This window comes from Mobula hypostoma, chromosome 14 (genome assembly GCF_963921235.1).
Source record: "Mobula hypostoma chromosome 14, sMobHyp1.1, whole genome shotgun sequence".
In the NCBI taxonomy this organism is placed as follows: Eukaryota; Metazoa; Chordata; class Chondrichthyes; order Myliobatiformes; family Myliobatidae; genus Mobula; species Mobula hypostoma.
Window position 1 is genome coordinate 12,894,530 of NC_086110.1, and position 18,452 is coordinate 12,912,981.

The 18,452-nt window shown below is 43.9% G+C and overlaps 1 long non-coding RNA gene across 1 annotated transcript in view; it reads right to left on the minus strand.

Moving 5' to 3' along the window:
- Window positions 1-11,223: 11,223 nt before the first annotated feature.
- Window positions 11,224-18,452, minus strand: part of LOC134356441 (uncharacterized) — a 35,079-nt gene continuing 27,850 nt past the window's right edge. Inside the window, exons 2-4 of the long non-coding RNA XR_010020352.1 lie at window positions 13,688-14,780; window positions 12,212-12,322; window positions 11,224-11,463 (exon numbers count right to left, since the gene is read on the minus strand). This is a non-coding gene — a long non-coding RNA (uncharacterized LOC134356441). The remainder of the gene's footprint in view (window positions 11,464-12,211; window positions 12,323-13,687; window positions 14,781-18,452) is intronic.

Here is an 18,452-nt window from a genome sequence, read left to right on the forward strand (position 1 = left end):
TTTGCATTTGAATGTCAGATCAAACCGGGTTGAAAGTCCTGACGAAGGGTCTCGCCCGAAACATTAACTGTTCGTTTCCACGGATGCTGCCCGACCTGCTGAGTTCCTCTAGCGTGTTGCGCGTGTTGCTTTGACCCCAGCATCCGCAGAGTATTTTGTGTTTAGGGGTTGAAAGTGTTAACTCCATACCTGAAGAGCGAGAGACCTTTATTGGATCAAGGAAACATTTTGAAAAAACATGCGCATTGAAACTATTGGAAAACAAAGGATAAATTCGCAGAATGGGAACTTCCAAAATACAGTGGAAGATAGGAGACACACGTGACTACAGTCATTAGAATCTGAATTAAATAAAACCCAACGGGCCAAGCAGCATCTGTGGAGGCAAGGGATTGTTGACATTTCGGGTCGCGAGTTTGCGTCAAGATTAAGGAGGGAGGTCTTGGATGCCGACACGTGGGTTGAGAACTTGTCTCCGGCTCCTCAATACAATGATTTAGGTGTAGCCGGACGTAGCACCACATCGACAACATTACCTTTCAGATAAAACGACAAAAGACCACCTGCACCGATGATTACTCGGCGAATTAGAAACATAGATAGATAGAACACCTACAGCATAATACAGACCCTTCGGCCCAAAACATGTGCCGGACATGACCCTACCTTAGAACCACCTCGACTTTACTCATAGCCTCTATTTTTCTAAGGTCCATGTAGCCATCCAGGACACTCTTTAAAGACCCTGTCGTTTCCGCCTCCACCATCGCCGCCAGCAGACCTTTCCACGCACTCACCACTCTCTGCGTTAAAAACCTTACTCCTGACATCTATCTGTACCTACTTCCAAGTACCTTAAAACTCTTCCCTCTCGTGATAGCCAATTCAGCCCTGGGGAAAAGCCTCTGACTATCCACACGATCAATGCCTCTCATTATCTTGTATACCTCTATCAGGGCACCTCTCATCCTCCGTTGCTCCAAGGAGAAAAAGACAGAGTTCACTCAACTATTCTCATAAGGCATGATCCCCAATCCAGGCAACTTCCTTGTAAATCTCCTCTGCATCCTTTCTATGGTTTCCACGTCCTTCCCGTAGCGAGGCGACCAGAATTGAGCACAATACTCCGAGTCGGGTCTGACCAGTGTCCTATACAGTTGCAGCATTACCTCTCGGCTCCTAAACTCAATCCCACGATTGATGAAGGCCATTGCACCGTCTGCCTTCTTAACCGCAGAGTTAACCTGTCCTTACGAAGGGGCTCGGCCTGAAACGTCGACTGCGCTTCTTCCTATGGATGCTGCCTGGCCTGCTGCGTTCACCAGCAACTTTGATGTATGTTGCTTGAATTTCCAGCATCTGCAGAATTCCTGTTGTTTGAGTTAACCTGTATAGCAGCTTTGAGTGTCCTTTGGATTTGCACCCCAAGATCCCGCTGATCCTCCACACTGCCAAGAGTCTTACCATTAATCCTATATTCTGCCATCATATTTGACCTACCAAAATGAACCACCTCACACTTATCCGGGTAGAACTCCATTTACCACTTCTCAGCCTAGTTTTGCATCCTATCAATGTCCGGTTAAAACTCTGACAGGCCGCCATACTATCCACAAGACCCCCAGCCTTTGTGTCATCAGCAAATTTACGAACCCGTCCCTTTACTTTCTCATCCAGGTGATTTTGTTACGACTTCATTACGTAACAGCAGCAAGAGTTGACAAATTGATTCGGGTTTTAATATAAAAACCACTATATTTATTTACATCTACTCAATAATATAGAAAATTAAAGAAGCTGCTTTCTTCAACAGAAGTTAACAGTGTTATGCGCCTATAGCACCCTTACAGTCAAACTTAGAACCAGTTCTTAACAAATCTTACTCAAGCACCGTCTTAACGTGGCAGTTCAGAGAGTGTCAGTAATTCACGAAATAGGTGAGAGGAGAGACTTGTGGATTCACAATGCAGCGACAAGGCGATCAGGACGAATTCCAAAGATTCCACAGCTAGCGAACAAAGAAACGGATACCGAAGATCCCAGCCGAGGAATACTGTCCCGAGTTCACGAGGAGCGATTTCATAAAGTGAATGTCACGAAATCCACACCCATGGATCATACGAAGGACAGACACGTCTCTACAATGCACAGTGTGCCGCTGATTAACCCAGTCCCCTGGGTATGGGTAAGCATTAGACTTTACCCTTCTCGATCTTGAGCTGTTCCCGGTTAGTTTGAACTCTGCAATCTTCACTCTCTGTCTTTCCTTCGACTCCTTCGACTCCTCTTCAGCACTATGCCCACTCTTCTTTAATACCGTCGGCATACGTCATAAAGTAATGCTCACAGAAACGAAACTGTGGACCCCCAATGAAACGAAACTGTGGACCCCCAATGAAACGAAACTGGGGACAGGTGACGCCCACAGTAAACGAAACTATGGACTCCCCGGAAAACGGAACTGTGGACACGTAACAGTTTATAAAAATCACAAAGAGTAGGGATCTCAGAACAGATCCCTGAGGCACATCACTGGTCACCGGCCTCCATGCAGAACTACTCACCCGTCTACAACCACTCTTGCTGCGTTCACAAGCATTTTGTTTCTGAGCGTGTTGCACTCTTTGCCTTCTATTTTGGTAAATTCCAAACTACTGCAAGCAAAAGGAAGCATTTCCAGCGAGAAAAAACGTGCTCACCTCATCCTGTTAATAAACTGCATTAACATTACGGGATTCCTAAAGGTGCACTTCCTTGGTATTAACATTTCCCGGGCAATTAACTATGCCTTTGGTAATGCCCCACCTCCCCCTCGTACCCCATCTGTTACTTATTTTTATACACACATTCTTTCTCTCACTCTCCTTTTTCTCTCCCTGTCCCTCTGAATATACCTCTTGCCCATCCTCTGGGTCCCCCCCGCCCCTCGTCTTTCTTCCCGGACCTCCTGTCCCATGATCCTCTCGTATCCCTTTTGCCTATCACCTGTCCAGCTCTTGGCTCCATCCCTCCACCTCCTGTCTTCTTCTATCATTTTGGATCTCCCCCTCCCCTTCCAACTTTCAAATCCCTTACTCACTCTTCCTTCAGTTAGTCATGACGAAGGGTCTCGGCCTGAAACGTCGACTGCACCTCTTCCTAGAGATGCTGCCTGGCCTGCTGCGTTCACCAGCAACTTTTATGTGTGTTGCTTGAATTTCCAGCATCTGCAGAATTCCTGTTGTATCGCTTTAAGAACTGTTTTCGCATTTAACGCTTTAAGAACCAGAGCCGAGTGGAGTTGATGAACTGCTGCGTACCTATTTAACCTCCGGTCAAAGTTTTCCTTTTTTTTTCCCTTATCGTTTATACGTGTTTAATAAATGCTGGGTTGTTTTTATAAAACCTGTCTCGATTAATATTCATTGTTGCTGGTTGCATAACAATGTTCTTATTGTCGTCCCAAGGCCCCCTCTTGTGCCACCATGAGGCCACTCTCAGGTTGAAGGAGCAACACCACATATTCCATCTGGGTAGCCTCCAACCTGATGACATGAACATTGAATTCTTCTTCTGATAAACGTATTTTCCCCTCCCGTTTACCTCTTTTTCTATTCCCCACGCTGGCCCCTTGCTCCTTCTCACCTCCCTATCCGCTCCCCCTAGTGTTCCTCCTTCTTCTCTTTCTCCCATGATCCACTCTCCTCCCCTATCAGATTCCTTCCTCTCCAGCCCTTTACCTTTCCTATCCACCTAGCTTCACGTATCATCTTCTACCTAATCGCCTTCTCCTTCCTGCAACTTTTTATTCTGGCTTCTTCTCCCTTCCTATTCAGACTTGTGGAAGGATCTTCACCCACAACGTCGACTGCTTATTCACCTGCTAAGTCCCTCCAAATTTTTGCATGTGTTACTTTGGATTTCCAGAATCTGTAGAACTTCTTGTGTTTATAGGTATAGCTGTGTCCTAATTGAAATTTCCATTCTTCCATGTTCATTGACGGCCAACCTTATTCCAACAGGCTTCTTAAGATGACCACAAATCTGTGTAACCAGAAATCCTATTGGAGCTTATGTATATTTCCATTACTCGAACGCTACAAAGGAGGGGAAGAGTAGATGTGACCCATGGTCTCTGAATTTCACTCTATTATTCATTAAGCCTACTTTAAGGGATGCAGTTACTGACACTCACACTTATCTCAGATTCTGAGTAGAGAAAGTTGGGATATAATTTATCTGTTGCAACTTTTGCGTTTCTTTAATATCTTCCCATTTTCTGTCATACCCCATCTTTCACATTCAACGGGGGAGCTGATGATGTGTAACTTCCGTTGCAAAATGTCACCTTGTTTATTGTGTTCATTCTTCCAGTGAGCATACTATCTATTTATTCAGCCTCTCCTACTTTCAACTCTCCCTTCTGATAATTTCCTCTGGAATAATTGCACTTCCTTTAACTATTTGTGAGACAACTCTTCTATTCTTCTCTTTGGACGTGCACCTTAGGCTCTCTTGCATCTTTCTTCCATATCGCTGAACTACCTTAAGAGCAATGGAATGACCTAATGGACCTATTGCCTTAACAGTGCATATATCAGGCCTTTAATATCTGTGGAATTGTATCTCATGAGCTTCTCCTACCATTGGTAAATGTCACCGAACCCGTTCCCGAAACTGGGGCACATATATTGGCTTCCATGTTTTGCTTTAGCTGTTATACTGCTGTTCCTTTATTTTTTTTTTCCTCTCTTCCAACGATCCTCTTTGGTGCCCAGAGAAGTTGGACATAAATCCCCGTTTCATCTGCTGGAACTCCGATTTTCCGTTACAAAGACTTAATATATATTGGACTTACTGTCCTCTGCACATTAGAATTTTAAAATCCTTCGCTGCAGCGAATCAAACAGATGGTGTGCAAGTTCTGCCCTCCACATTTTCCACTTCCTCCTAGGCAGTTCCTGTTGCCTCTATTAATTGAACACGCGAAATCTGGAGCTAAATATTCTCTTTGCTTTCAGCATATGAATTAATTTGTAAAGGACTTTTTTTTATTCTAAAGCTCCAAAGCACTTAGATTATTCCACTTAAAACATGAATGCTATTAAATTATTTCAATGTCAGGGTAATTTCTCTGGATCGTCATAAGGGTATTTCTTATAAATCTAAGGTGTCAACTTTGTTTCTCATTCATTGATTCTCTATAGTCTATCGATTATCGAAAACCTTTTTCCGTTTAAACTCAAAGTACTTTGGAAATTGCAGTACTTGCAAGCCGTTTGTGAAAGCATCTCTTTAACTTGGACAACGAGCCTGTTTGATTGGAAAAGATTTTATGTGATAAGGCCATGGACATGGTTTTACATGGATTTCAGCAAAGTATTTGACAAGGTCCCATATGGGAGTTTGGTCAAGAAGGTTCAATCCCTTCGCATTCTAGATGAGGTAGTATATTGGATTAGACATTGCCTATTCGGACGAAGCCAGAGAGTGCTAGTAGATGGATGCCTCTTTGTCTGGAGACCTGTGACGAACTTGATCAGCAAATATGTGGATGAAACTAAGATTGGCAGTGTAGTGGACAAAGAGGGAGACTATCAAAGTTCGCAGCGGAATTTGGACCAGCAGTTATAATTTAGTGCAATAAAAATTCCTGTTGTACCAACCAGGGTAAGTTTTGCACAGTGAGTGGCCAGGAACTGAGGAGTGTCGTAGAACAAAGGAATCTGGGAATACCCGCCCATATTCATTAAAAGTGGCGTCACAAATAGTAAAGAAAGATTTGGCAAATTGACCTTTACAGATCAAAGTATGGAATGCAGGAGTTGGGATTTTACGTTGAAGTCGTGTAAGAGGTGGGTGAGGCGTAATTTCGAGCATTGTGTGCAGTTTTGGTCACCTAACTACAGGAAAGATGTACATAAGTTTGAAAGAGTACAGAGAAAATTCATAAGAACGTTGTCTGTTTTGCCAATCAGAACCTGAGTTAACCTGAGTTACAAGTAAAGATTGAATAAGTTTGAAATTTATTGCTTACAACGAAGAAGATGTAGGGGAGTTTTGATAGAGGCATATATGAGGGGTATAGATAGGTTAATTGCAAGCAGACTTTTCCCATTGAGGTTGGGTGGGACGACAACCAGAGGCCATAGGTTAAAGGGTGAAAGGTGAAAAGTTTAAGGGGGACATGAGTAGAAGTTTCTTCACTCAGAGGGTATGAGAATGTGGAACAAGCTGCCAGTGAAAGTGATGGATGCGATACCAATTTCAACCTTTAAGAGAAGTTTGTATAGGTACATGGATGGGATGGGCATGGAGGCCCATGGTCTGGGTGCAGGTCGACAGGACATCGTTTGTTCATTTTGTACTGTGTCGTCTGTCGTCTTTCCATAACTGTGATTGTTGTTGGCAAATTTTCCACAGGAGTGGTTTGCCACAGCCTTCTTCTGGACAGTGTAAGGGTGAACCCAGCAAATATCAATGCTCTTCAGAGAGTGTATGCTTGGCGACTGCATTGGACTGTGCGGCTTAAATGGTTTGACTCGGATTAAATGGCCGAAGGGCGTGTTTCTGAGCTGTAGTTGTCTATGATACCATTGGTAGATGGATAGAAAATAGTTTATTGTGATACGTTTCATACACAGGCAAATGGGACTAGCTGGAATAGATTTGTTGGTACATGGACGTGCAGGGCCGGTGGACCTGTTGTGTACTGTATGACTCTGTTTTTTTCTATCTGGAGGAGTTTTCCTTGGAATGCCAGTGATAGTAGAGTGGCGTGAGAACAATGCAGAATTAATGTGATATATACACATGCATACATACATACATCTGGTAGGGGAAAGAGGGTCCAGTGAGATGGAGGAACTGAGCGAAATACATGTTAGTAGGGAAGTGGTGTTAGGTAAATTGAAGGGATTAAAGGCAGATAAATCCCCAGGGCCAGATGGTCTGCATCCCAGAGTGCTTAAGGAAGTAGCCCAAGAAATAGTGGATGCATTAGTGAAAATTTTTCAAAACTCGTTAGATTCTGGACTAGTTCCTGAGGATTGGAGGGTAGCTAATGTAACCCCACTATTTAAAAAAGGAGGAAGAGAGAAACCGGGAAATTATAGACCGGTTAGACTAACGTCGGTGGTGGGGAAACTGCTGGAGTCAGTTATCAAAGATGTGATAACAGCACATTTGGAAAGCGGTGAAATCATCGGACAAAGTCAGCATGGATTTGTGAAAGAAAAATCATGTCTGACGAATCTCATAGAATTTTTTGAGGCTGTAACTAGTAGAATGGATAGGGGAGAACCACTGGATGTGGTATATTTGGATTTTCAAAAGGATTTTGACAAGGTCCCACACAGGAGATTAGTGTGCAAACTTAAAGCACACCGTATTGGGCGTAAGGTATTGATGTGGATAGAGAATTGGTTAGCAGACAGGAAGCAAAGAGTGGGAATAAACGGGACCTATTCAGAATGGCAGGCAGTGACTAGTGGGGTACCGCAAGGCTCAGTGCTGGGACCCCAGTTGTTTACAATATATATTAATGACTTGGATGAGGGAAATAAATGCAGCATCTCCAAGTTTGCGGATGACACGAATCTGGGTGGCAGTGTTAGCTGTGAGGAGGATGCTAAGAGGATGCAGAGTGACTTGGATAGGTTGGGTGAGTGGGCAAATTCATGGCAGATTCAATTTAATGTGGATAAATGTGAAGTTATCCACTTTGGTGGCAAAAATAGGAAAACAGATTATTATCTGAATGGAGGCCGATTAGGAAAAGGGGAGGTGAAACAAGACCTGGGTGTCATTATACACCAGTCATTGAAAGTGGGCATGCAGGGACAGCAGAAGGTGAAAAAGGCGAATGGTATGCTGGCACTTATAGCGAGAGGATTGGAGTACAGGAACAGGGAGGTACTACTGCAGTTGTACAAGGCCTTGGTGAGACCACACCTGGAGTACTGTGTGCAGTTCTGGACCCCTAATCTGAGGAAAGACATCCTTGCCATAGAGGGAGTACAAAGAAGGTTCACCAGATTGATTCCTGGGATGGCAGGACTTTCATATGAAGAAAGACTGGATGAACTGGGCTTGTACCTGTTGCCATTTAGAGGATTGAGGGGGGATCTGATTGAAACGTATAAAATCCTAAAGGGATTGGACAGGCGAGATGCAGGAAGATTGTTCCCGATGTTGGGGAAGTCCAGAACGAGGGGTCACAGTTTGAGGATAAAGGGGAAGCCTTTTCGGACCGAGATTAGGAAAAACTTCTTCACATAGAGAGTGGTGAATCTGTGGAATTCTCTGCCACAGGAAACAGTTGAGACCAGTTCATTGGCTATATTCAACAGGGAGTTAGATATGGCCCTTGTGGCTACGGGGATCAGGGGGTATGGAGGGAAGGCTGGGGCAGGGTTCTGAGTTGGATGATCAGCCATGATCATAATAAATGGCGGTGCAGGCTCGAAGGGCCGAAAGGCCTACTCCTGCACCTATTTTCTATGTTTCTATGTTTCTATATGTGTGTGTGGGTTATATAATAGGCCGGATCAGATGTGTGCATGTACGGTCTATTCCCGTAAGCCAGCAGAATATTCTCGAACTGGGGCCTCGTATTTGTGTCCATGTTCGAATCCAGGAAAGAAGAAAGGACTGCAAACAAATGTCCCACACCTATGAAATGAAGTTGCATGAAAAAATATCCCCCTGGCTTTTGGAGGTGCCAGGTATATTCTCCTACTGATCAATAGAATGAAATGATGGGATGGACAGTCAAGGGTAAAACAAAGTGCGGATGTCGTATCGGTTTACTGGACATGTTACAAACATTCACCAGATTGTACTTAAACCACCAGATGTTTGTTAAATGAAACTTGTTGTCTGCTTAAAAAAAAACATTCAAACTGTTGAAAGTACTGATAACTGAGGAAAAAATATTCGGAATTTTAAGATTTTTAAATCTTTAATTTTGGTTTTTGTTTTGCAGGATTTCAGAAGTTGTAAATTCTCTGTGAAATCAAGATGGTTAAAACGATATTGATTCGACAGTGCCAGTTTTCTCTGGGGACTGTTGGATTGATTTTCGCAATAGACGGGTCGGAATATTTATGAAATATTGTGTGATATCTGACCTATAACCAGGTACATGGCTTTATCACATAAAATCATCCCCATCAACCAGGATCGTTGTCATAGCTAAAGAGATTCTTTCACAAACGTCTTGCAAGTACTAACATTCCAAAGCCTGGGTGATAGCTCCACCACAGAAAACCGGTCCCCTTTGTTGTGGTCACAGTCGGTGACTTTTAAAGGACTTCGGAGGACAACGAGAAGGTTGACGGCGTCAGCTCACAGGAAGACTCAAATCTCTGCCTCTCTCTCTCTCTCTCCATCACTACTCAACTAAATACCACGAACTGAACTGAACTTTACTCATCATCGTAAGACTGTATCTTTTTACCCCTAGACTGAAGAGCTTGGTTTTCACATATATTTCCACACTTACAGATTTAATCATATATATATATAATCATTGTTAACCTGGTTGATTTATCTACATTTATATCACTGTATTGCGTAGTTACTAATAAATATTATTCGTTAATAGCAATACTGGACTCCAAAGTGTTTTCCATCTCTGCTGGTTCTTTATTCCCTTCACGGGGTACGTGACACACGGGATTAGAGTTTAGAGGTAAGATACACAATAAATAAATGTGAGAAGGAGGTGTGCGACCGAAGCTGTCAGGTGACAGGTGGAACCAAACTGTGGGCTGGAGTGATGGATGTGTTGCAACGGAGCGAAAATAACTTTTTAATTAACGTCTTCTCCCTGCATTAAAACAACTTTATCTCGCCAATAGCGGCGAATCTCTGGATGCTGTTTTTTTTTTATCAGCGTCTAAGGAATGTTGAAATAAAAGCGTTGGGGTGTATGAACTGGAAAGTACAGTAGTTCCCTTCGCTTGGAATGATTGGAGAATGTGCGATGGACCAGAAGAGGACCAGATTGTGAATGAGCATATCAGACATTATCACGTTGAATGGCCGGCCGGACAGTAGAGAGACAGACGGAATGGCTGAGTCTGGCTCACAGTATTCCCGATCCTTTTCTTCAGTTACTTACTTTTATTTTTTCAGAGACAATTGGCTCGAATGCATCAAAAAATATCGAAGAGAAGACGAAAATGACCTCTTACCTTCCCAACTCATATATATATGATACCGATTGTCATTCTTTGTCTGGATGTAAGGAATGAAACGAAGCAATGCCTTGGGTCTGCGGTCATTGGTGGTCTACAGCTCTGAACTACAACTGGATTCTCAGCTTCACAGCTTCCTTGATGTGTTTACTGTATATCTGCGCTCAGTGTATGTTTGCTTTGAAGTTTGGATGGTGATGTGTTCATGGAATTGTGAAGCTGGCGAGCTGCGCAAGTCAGACGGTCAGCTTCATTTTTTTAGTCTATGAAAGTAATTGAAAATCCAGCATTCAGTGACTCATTGAATCAAACGATAGTAAAATAAACTAGTGATGTACTCATCAGTTATCAATTTTAGATTGCTACCGCTTTACACAAGGTTAATGTCAGCGTCCTTCAAGATTTCATTTTTTGATTAACATAGAATTTGAACGGCAAGAGCCTATTTTGTCCCACAGAAGAATGAACGTTTCTTTCCTTAATTAAAATGAATTTTAGCAAAATCTAATTAGGAGAGTAGAGAAATCGTTGAAGTCGTACTAAATGTTTGGCGTACTCACAATACAAGCGCATTTTTTCTGTTATTTCTGTCTGATTTCCGTAACCTGATTCATCTATTGATCTCACCGGTGGTTGCATCGTGTCGCAAGAGTTCATTACGAAATTGTGAAACTCGCCAGCGATATAGTTGTTTTGCAGGCTGATATATATGAGGGGAGGGAGGGAACGTACACTAAGACCATGAGAGGCTTGCGTTGGGCATTTTCATGCCTTAGAAGGCGCAGGTTGGAAGTCTGTGTGGGGCGCCACTCCTCGCACAGACACTAAGCAAATGCCTTGCTCAAGGACACAAACACGCTGCCACAGCTGAGGCTCGAACTTGGCAACTTTAGATCACTAGACGAACACCTTAATCACTTGGCCACGCGCCCAACAAATAGAACAAGATCAGATTTTTGACACTATTTAAATTGGCACCGCTGCCCTTGCTTTTGCAGTTGAAAATATGTTTATTGATAGAGTCAGAAAGAAATTCCACCCGTTTATCACAATGTCCACTTTTCTTATTCTTAACTTTCAGTATTATTTCAGCCGCCGCTACTTAGTCTCCCCGGCAGCACATAAGGGGAAACAATCCGTTGGCCATGCATTCCTTCAGATTTTCAGCTTCTCCCTTATTGTGAAAGCTTGACATCTGCCTACACTGAATCCTTGTTGCTCTGCTTAAATGCCGATGGTGCAGAGCGGACACTGTCAACATTTCACCTCAGCCACGTCGAGTCTGTGGAAGTAATTCAATATCAGTTCTTTGTCAATTGTTCAGCAAAAAAAAGCAAAGCGATAGAATTTAAGATACAATTGTACTGTATTTAATAATTTTCATTTTCAGATTACAGCCATTTTATACAGTTTGTACTGAAGAGAGAAAAGGGAAATCGCTGTTTCTTTGTTCTTCACCAAAGTTTCGTTGTCATGTTTTACATTTATTGCATAAAGCATTATCTTACACGGAAGCCTAACTGCTTTCGGATGACGGGGAGGAGGTCTGGCCCCTGCACATGTAGCACGCGGGCCCCTTGGTGTGCGGGCAAGCCCTGGTGCTCGTAAGCCAGATCCCCAGCTATGGGTAAATACCTCCACTGCCTTGGGGGCAGCCTTGGTAGAGACGAAAATCACGGGAGTAAACGCAGGCAGCAAATCCGGAGTGGTTCTCCCAAGGCGTCTGAACGTTATTGACTGCAGCCCAGCTGTTGCCAAACGTATTTTTTCATGAGCTTTCCTTTGGAGTAGACCGGTGAGGCCGAGAGGGGGATTTTGACGAATGGAGATCCCAGGATCTCCATACTTTTCGCCCTGGCTTATGATGATCATCCTCAGCCATTGTCCTTCGAGACAAACAGATGACCATCACCAACCACCATAAGGTCAAAATTAGACCCATGCGTTTTTACAGCTTAAGACATTAATTTAATTTTTTTTTAAACAATGTTTGTTTTATATCTCCCCCGCCCCTAATCCCTTGGTTTTACCTTTGCCTAGACAACATGTTCCTCCTGGCGCCTGACCTGGTGAATAACTTTGTTTTCTCTCGCGTTTGGTGCAGCATAGGGAAGGTTATGTTCAACTGCCACGAATCCAGCCTGTTACAAAAATATAGTTAACTCTGTTAGTGGCGAGTCAAATGCAATTCCAATTCCATAAAGAGAAAATGAGTATTAAAACATAAGCGTAAATGAGTGAAATGCGGCATAATAACATTCTAACACCAGTAAATGATATTGCCATGTACGTTATTTCAGAAACGGTACGAAATGTGTTTTCCCTAGCGTTGAAAGTCTTTATGATCTTTTAAGACTGAAATTGATTTTCAAGCACCATTTATTCTACGAGTCGGGTGAGTTTCTCATCTGCTGTCATCTTTTTCCTTCCGCAGCTATTTCCTTCTCCCTCCTTTCCCCAACAGCTTACGCAGGGACAACTGTCACCTTTCTTTTCCTCGGACACTATGGACTATTGAAGCAGCGTTGTGCAGGTCAGTTCGTCATCGGTTCTCATACACTCACAGACATATCCATTCTGCGGTCGTAATTGATCATAATATTCCCCTATAAATATACACTCGCAGAAGCAAAAAGTAAAAGCTATATCACCAACCCGTTCTCCGCTCGGACTTGCTTCCTCGAAGGTTGTTTTAATACTTAATGGATTAAAAATACAACACCCTAAATAATAATGGTAATGTAAGAAAAGTTGAAGTTGCGCGGTGGATTGCAATCAAATTTCTTGCCTAAAGGTGCAACTCCTGACAGCTGTCCAAAATAATATCTGCACACACTGTGGCCATGAAATGTGTTGTGCATGGGGAGGGAACGTCGATCGGGCATTTTCATGCCTTACAAGGCGCACATTGGAAGTCTGTGTGGGGCGCCACTCCTCGCACACACTAGAGCAATGTGTGATTAAGTGCCTTGCTCAAGGGAACAAACACGCTGCCACAGCTGAGGCCTCGAACTAGCGATCCTGAGAACACTGGACGAACGCCTTAACCACTTGGCCACGTGCCGAACACAACCTTTCATGAATCTAGACTTTCATGGATCTGGATTTTGATTGAAAGAGTAGAGTGGTGGTAGCACAACATCAGTCATGTTAAAAGAACGAAACTATGACAGTAAAAGTATCATACATCAAAGTTGCTGGTGAACGCAGCAGGCCACGCAGCAGGCCAAGCAGCATCTATAGGAAGAGGCGCAGTCGACGTTTCAGGCCGAGACCCTTCGTCAGGACTAACTGAAGGAAGAGTGAGTAAGGGATTTTAAATTTTAAATCCCTTACTCACTCTTCCTTCAGTTAGTCCTGACGAATGGTCTCGGCCTGAAACGTCGACTGCGCCTCTTCCTATAGATGCTGCTTGGCCTACTGCGTTCACCAGTAACTTTGATGTATGTTGCTTGAATTTCCAGCATCTGCAGAATTCCTGTTGTTTACAGTAAAAGTATGATTACTTGCGTATAATCGCCGCAGGAAGTCACAGCCTGAAAACTCCAGGTGTCTGAAAATCGTAGGTACAAGGGATGATTCGATAACTTGAACGGGAATATAAAATACCTCCCGGGCGGGGGGAGAAGATGGCGGCGCGATGACAGCTCGCGCGGCCACTTCGGTGATGAATATCTATTACTGTATCTGTCAAGTAGGGGACCATGCATAATCCTGATTTGTTGGAGACAGACGTGAGAGCACAGCGGAACATCTGGAAAACTTCTGAAATGCATGCTTTGCTACCGCTGCTACTGTGTGGTAAGCGGAAGCTCCGGAGCTGAAGGCCCCGAAATCCTCGGTTTTGCGTGTTTCAGCGGCCGGGGAAAGGTCGAAGGCGCTCGGCAGAGGATGGCTCTCCGGAAGCTGTATCGGAGGATGGCTCTCCGGAAGCTGTATCGGAGAGGCTGCTCGGAAGCTCGGAGTTTTCGGACGGATGGACTCAGGGTCGGCTGGGGTTGGCTGCTTCCAAGGTATCGGCAAGTTGACGGCGCCTGGAGATTTATGGCAGAGAGTTTCTCCCTGTCGCCGCCTGCTATCGGGGACTCGGGAGTCGATCTACTGGGGACTTCGATACTTTTCTTTATTGTGCCTATGGTCTGTTCTTTATCAAAATATGGTATTGCTTTGCACTGCTGTAACTGTATGTTATAATTATGTGGTTCTGTCAGTGTTAGTCTTTGATCTGTCTTGTTTTCTGTGACATCACTCCGGAGAAACGTTGTATCATTTCTTAATGCATACATGCATTTCTAAATGACAATCAAAGAGGACTGAGTGTTCTCATAATCTAAAAAAAAATCCTGTTATTTCTGATTAGTATTGTCGATTGTGGATTATCGGATAGTATCCGATAATGCCTTGAAAATCTTGATTCTCACATTATCATTTCCCCCTTCTTTCTGCAGAGGTAATAAATGGAAATACTTGTCAAACCATTCATGATCTTACCACGTTTTGACTTAACTCCGATTCTTATCAAAATTGTAATCAGCATTACAATTGCCAGTCCGCCCAATGCGCATCGAACAATCAGGATGCTATTGTAGTCCTCTGGATCTGTTAAAAAAAGGAGAAACCGCGAAACATATATAAATGTATTGAGACCGCGAGACAAGAAAGTAGAGCATTTTAATAGGGAACTCAGGCCTGAACAAATAAAGATTACAAGAGACGCAGTATGACACGGGTTTTAAGGTGATGATGGGACTTATGGAGCGAACAGATAATCTTACATAGTGGCTCTTTACAAACAGTATTTTTACTTGCATTAAGAGAGTTTTTCTTTTTACGATGCCTTTGCAAATAGTGTAATCGCAATTTCGAAATGACATCGTTTCTGTTTCTGAACTTTCACTCGAAAACTGTCTCAACAGATTCAATTAGCTAAGAAGAGAAAATAACTTTTTACCATGTGCATTTCTCACTGTAAGACATCACAAAAAGCATTAATAGAATATTAAAAAGCATAATCCGAACGATATATGAGAAGTGACTAGGTACTTGTGAAATCCCGAGAGACCAACGAGCAGGTTTAGATTAAGTCATGAAACAAAGTCACTTGCAGAGAGAATTCCAGCTTTAAACGCAGAGGTAGCTAGAGGCAGAGAACTGCGCAAAGAGCAAAATATGGAACAATGAACGTACTTAAATATCATTTATGAATATTTGATACAAAAATATGATTTGATTATTTATAAACATGACCAACTTTCAAAATTGTGCTTGATCCTCTCTCACTTCCCTGTATGGTTCAGATGCTTAGATTCTCAACTGGTATGAAATATAACAATATCATTCTCGGATGTTTCCAATAAATACACATGCACAATAGTAGGAGGTAGAGATTACAATACTAGGAAATAAAAACCTCTCAATGAAGAAACCTCTCAGTACCGACTCGATCACGACAAGGAATCTATCTCTGGCTGAAGGAAACTGCCACTTAATATTCTCAGCCGGAATCTTATCTACGTTTGTAGATCGTGCTCTCAACTTACGGAGCAACTTTCATCCAACAAATGCCTATCTCATGGTCCGGTCCGACGATTCACTATTCTGGGTTTTCCAGTTCCACTGAGTGCCTTAATTGAGGCACCCGATTCTCGTTTTGGGTTGGCACATAAATACCTCTCAAACCAAGGATTCCCCGCTGGACTGTTCCCTCCCCTTCCTTCTGTAACCTTCGCCTGACACCTCATCAGTATCCCCGTCAAGTTCAACCGCCGGAGTGAGACCGGAACCTTGCCACGCCAAGAGAAGGAACTACCTGTAGTTGAGTTTGGAACTGTCCCTTTGTGTCCTCGTGTTTAGTTTCTGTGCTCTGTGTACCAGTCCCTGCCCTACGTCCTGTTCCCAAGGAGGGGTCCTGACTCTGTGTTCCGTGTTCCTGTGCTTCAGTCCAAGGCTCTGTGTTCCTGTGCTTCAGTCCAAGGCTCTGTGTTCCTGTGTTCCACGACCAAGTCCAGCCGCTCGTGTTCCAGCCCTGTCCAAGTCTGAGCCTCGTGTCCTCATCCAGTTCTGGTACCTCGCCCAGCCCAGGAGAACCTCGTCCAGTCCAGGAGTACCTCGCCCAGCCCAGGAGTACCTCGCCCAGCCCAGGTGTACCTCGCCCAGCCGGTGCTGGAGATTCCTCCTCCTGTGCTGTATCGTCCCAATCCGAATCCTCGGCAGTCATTATGACCCTGCGTCCAAGAAAGGGTCCCGGCCCTGTGTTCTGGTAAGGGTCCCGGCTCTGCACTTGAAGGAGGAATCCCGGCTCCGTATCCAAGAGCCTAACCAAGCGGAATCCAAGAGCCGAGCCAAAATCTAGTCCAAGAGCCACTCGCAGCCCAGGAGTACCTCGTCCAGCCCGGTGCTGGAGACTCGTCCTCTGTGCTGGAGTACCTCGTACTGTCCTGTAGCAACGTCCTGTCCTTGACAAGATCCTAGTCCCTAGTCCTTGCCAAGATCTTAGTCCCGAGGCCTAGCCTAAACCCGGGTTCCGGTTCCGAGTCAAGACCCAGGTTCCGGGTCCTTGTCCAGACTCCGGTTCCGGAGTTCCGAGTTCCTAGTACCGGCTCCGTGTTCCTAGTTCCACGTCCGGCCCCGTGCTTCTAGCCCAGGCCCTGAATCCTATTCCCGTCCAGGGCCTGTGTCAATGTCCAGAATCGTTTCCTCCCTTGCTTTCTTGACAAACTTAGTCCTGTTCCTAGTACTTCAGTGTCTGTGACTTGCATTTCGGTCCGCTCCCAACGCCCCGCTTGTAACAGCCTAAAGGTTAACGGCGAAGTGAACGAAGGAAAATGATTGACTTTCCACAAACGTATGCAATCGTCAATTGGATAGAGGGAGTACTGGAAATGATTTGCATTAGATATATCACATCCATGTTATATGCTTTCTGTTGTCCTAATATAACCTGCAATTAAAAGTGATGGCAATTACAAAGAGATATTCCGACCACAGCATTTATTAGTAAAATTTCAGGTAGAAAAGATTCTCAAACTGCAGGAAAATAGAACTCGGTGGGTCTAATAGGAAAAAAAATGGTATTGCATTGTATTCCAGCATACATAGGCATCCCATTACCATAGGTTATTATTTCAGTAATTCTGCTGTACTATATTCTTTATATTACCCCACTTTCTTTTGAAACCATTATTTTACGATATAAACTTTGCCACAAAGCGATCAATTCTATCAGCAAAATCATTAACATATAACGTTAGAAGAAATAGTTCCAACACAAAATCCTGCGGAACACAATTGGACAACCAGAACATCATAATCCCGTAGAATTCCACACGCAAGATCTAACCCTACTTCACTTTTCCTCCTGGAACAAAGTAATGATATAATTTACTTAATTATCCTTGTACCTGGATATCTGCCGAAATACCTCTGTTTGCATCTTAGTTTTTTTTTCATTTAATTTTTTTGAATCGGAATGTTTGCTATGTAATAGGCTATGCATAAGTTCAGGAATTTCATAAGAACACAAGAAATAAGAAATAGGAGCAGGAACCCACATCAAAGTTGCTGGTGAACGCAGCACGCCAGGCAGCAACTCCAGGAAGAGATACAGTCGACGTTTCGGGCCGAGAGCCTTCATCAGGACATGATCAGGATCTGACGAAGGATCTCTACCTGAAACGTCGACTGTACCTCTTCCTTGAGATGCTGCCTGACCTGCAGAATTCCTCGTGTTTGCGTTTTTAAATAGGAGCAGGAGTAGGAGTAGGCCATCCGGCCCGTCGAGTCTGCTCTGCCATTCAATAAGATCATGGCTGATCTGACCAGGGACTCATCTCCACCGATCTGCCTTTTCGCCGGAACCCTCAATTCTCACACTATGCAAAAATCAATCCAACCTTGTCTTAAATATACTTGTTGATGTAACCTCCACTGCTTAATTAGGCAGAGAATTCCACAGATTCACCACTCTTTACGAGTGGATCACGGGACAGGAGGTCCGGGAAGAAAGACGGGGGGGGGGGTGATCCAGAGGATGGGCAAGAGGTATATTCAGAGGGACAGAGGGAGAAAAAGGAGAGTGAGAGAAAGAATGTGTGCATAAAAATGAGTAACAGATGGGGTACGAGGGGGAGGTGGGGCCTAGCGGAAGTTAGAGAAGTCAATGTTCATGCCATCTCGTATCCCCTTTTGCCTATCACCTGTCCAGCTCTCGGCTCTATCCCTCCCCCTCCTGTCTTCTCCTATCATTTTGCATCTCCCCCTCCCCCTCCAGCT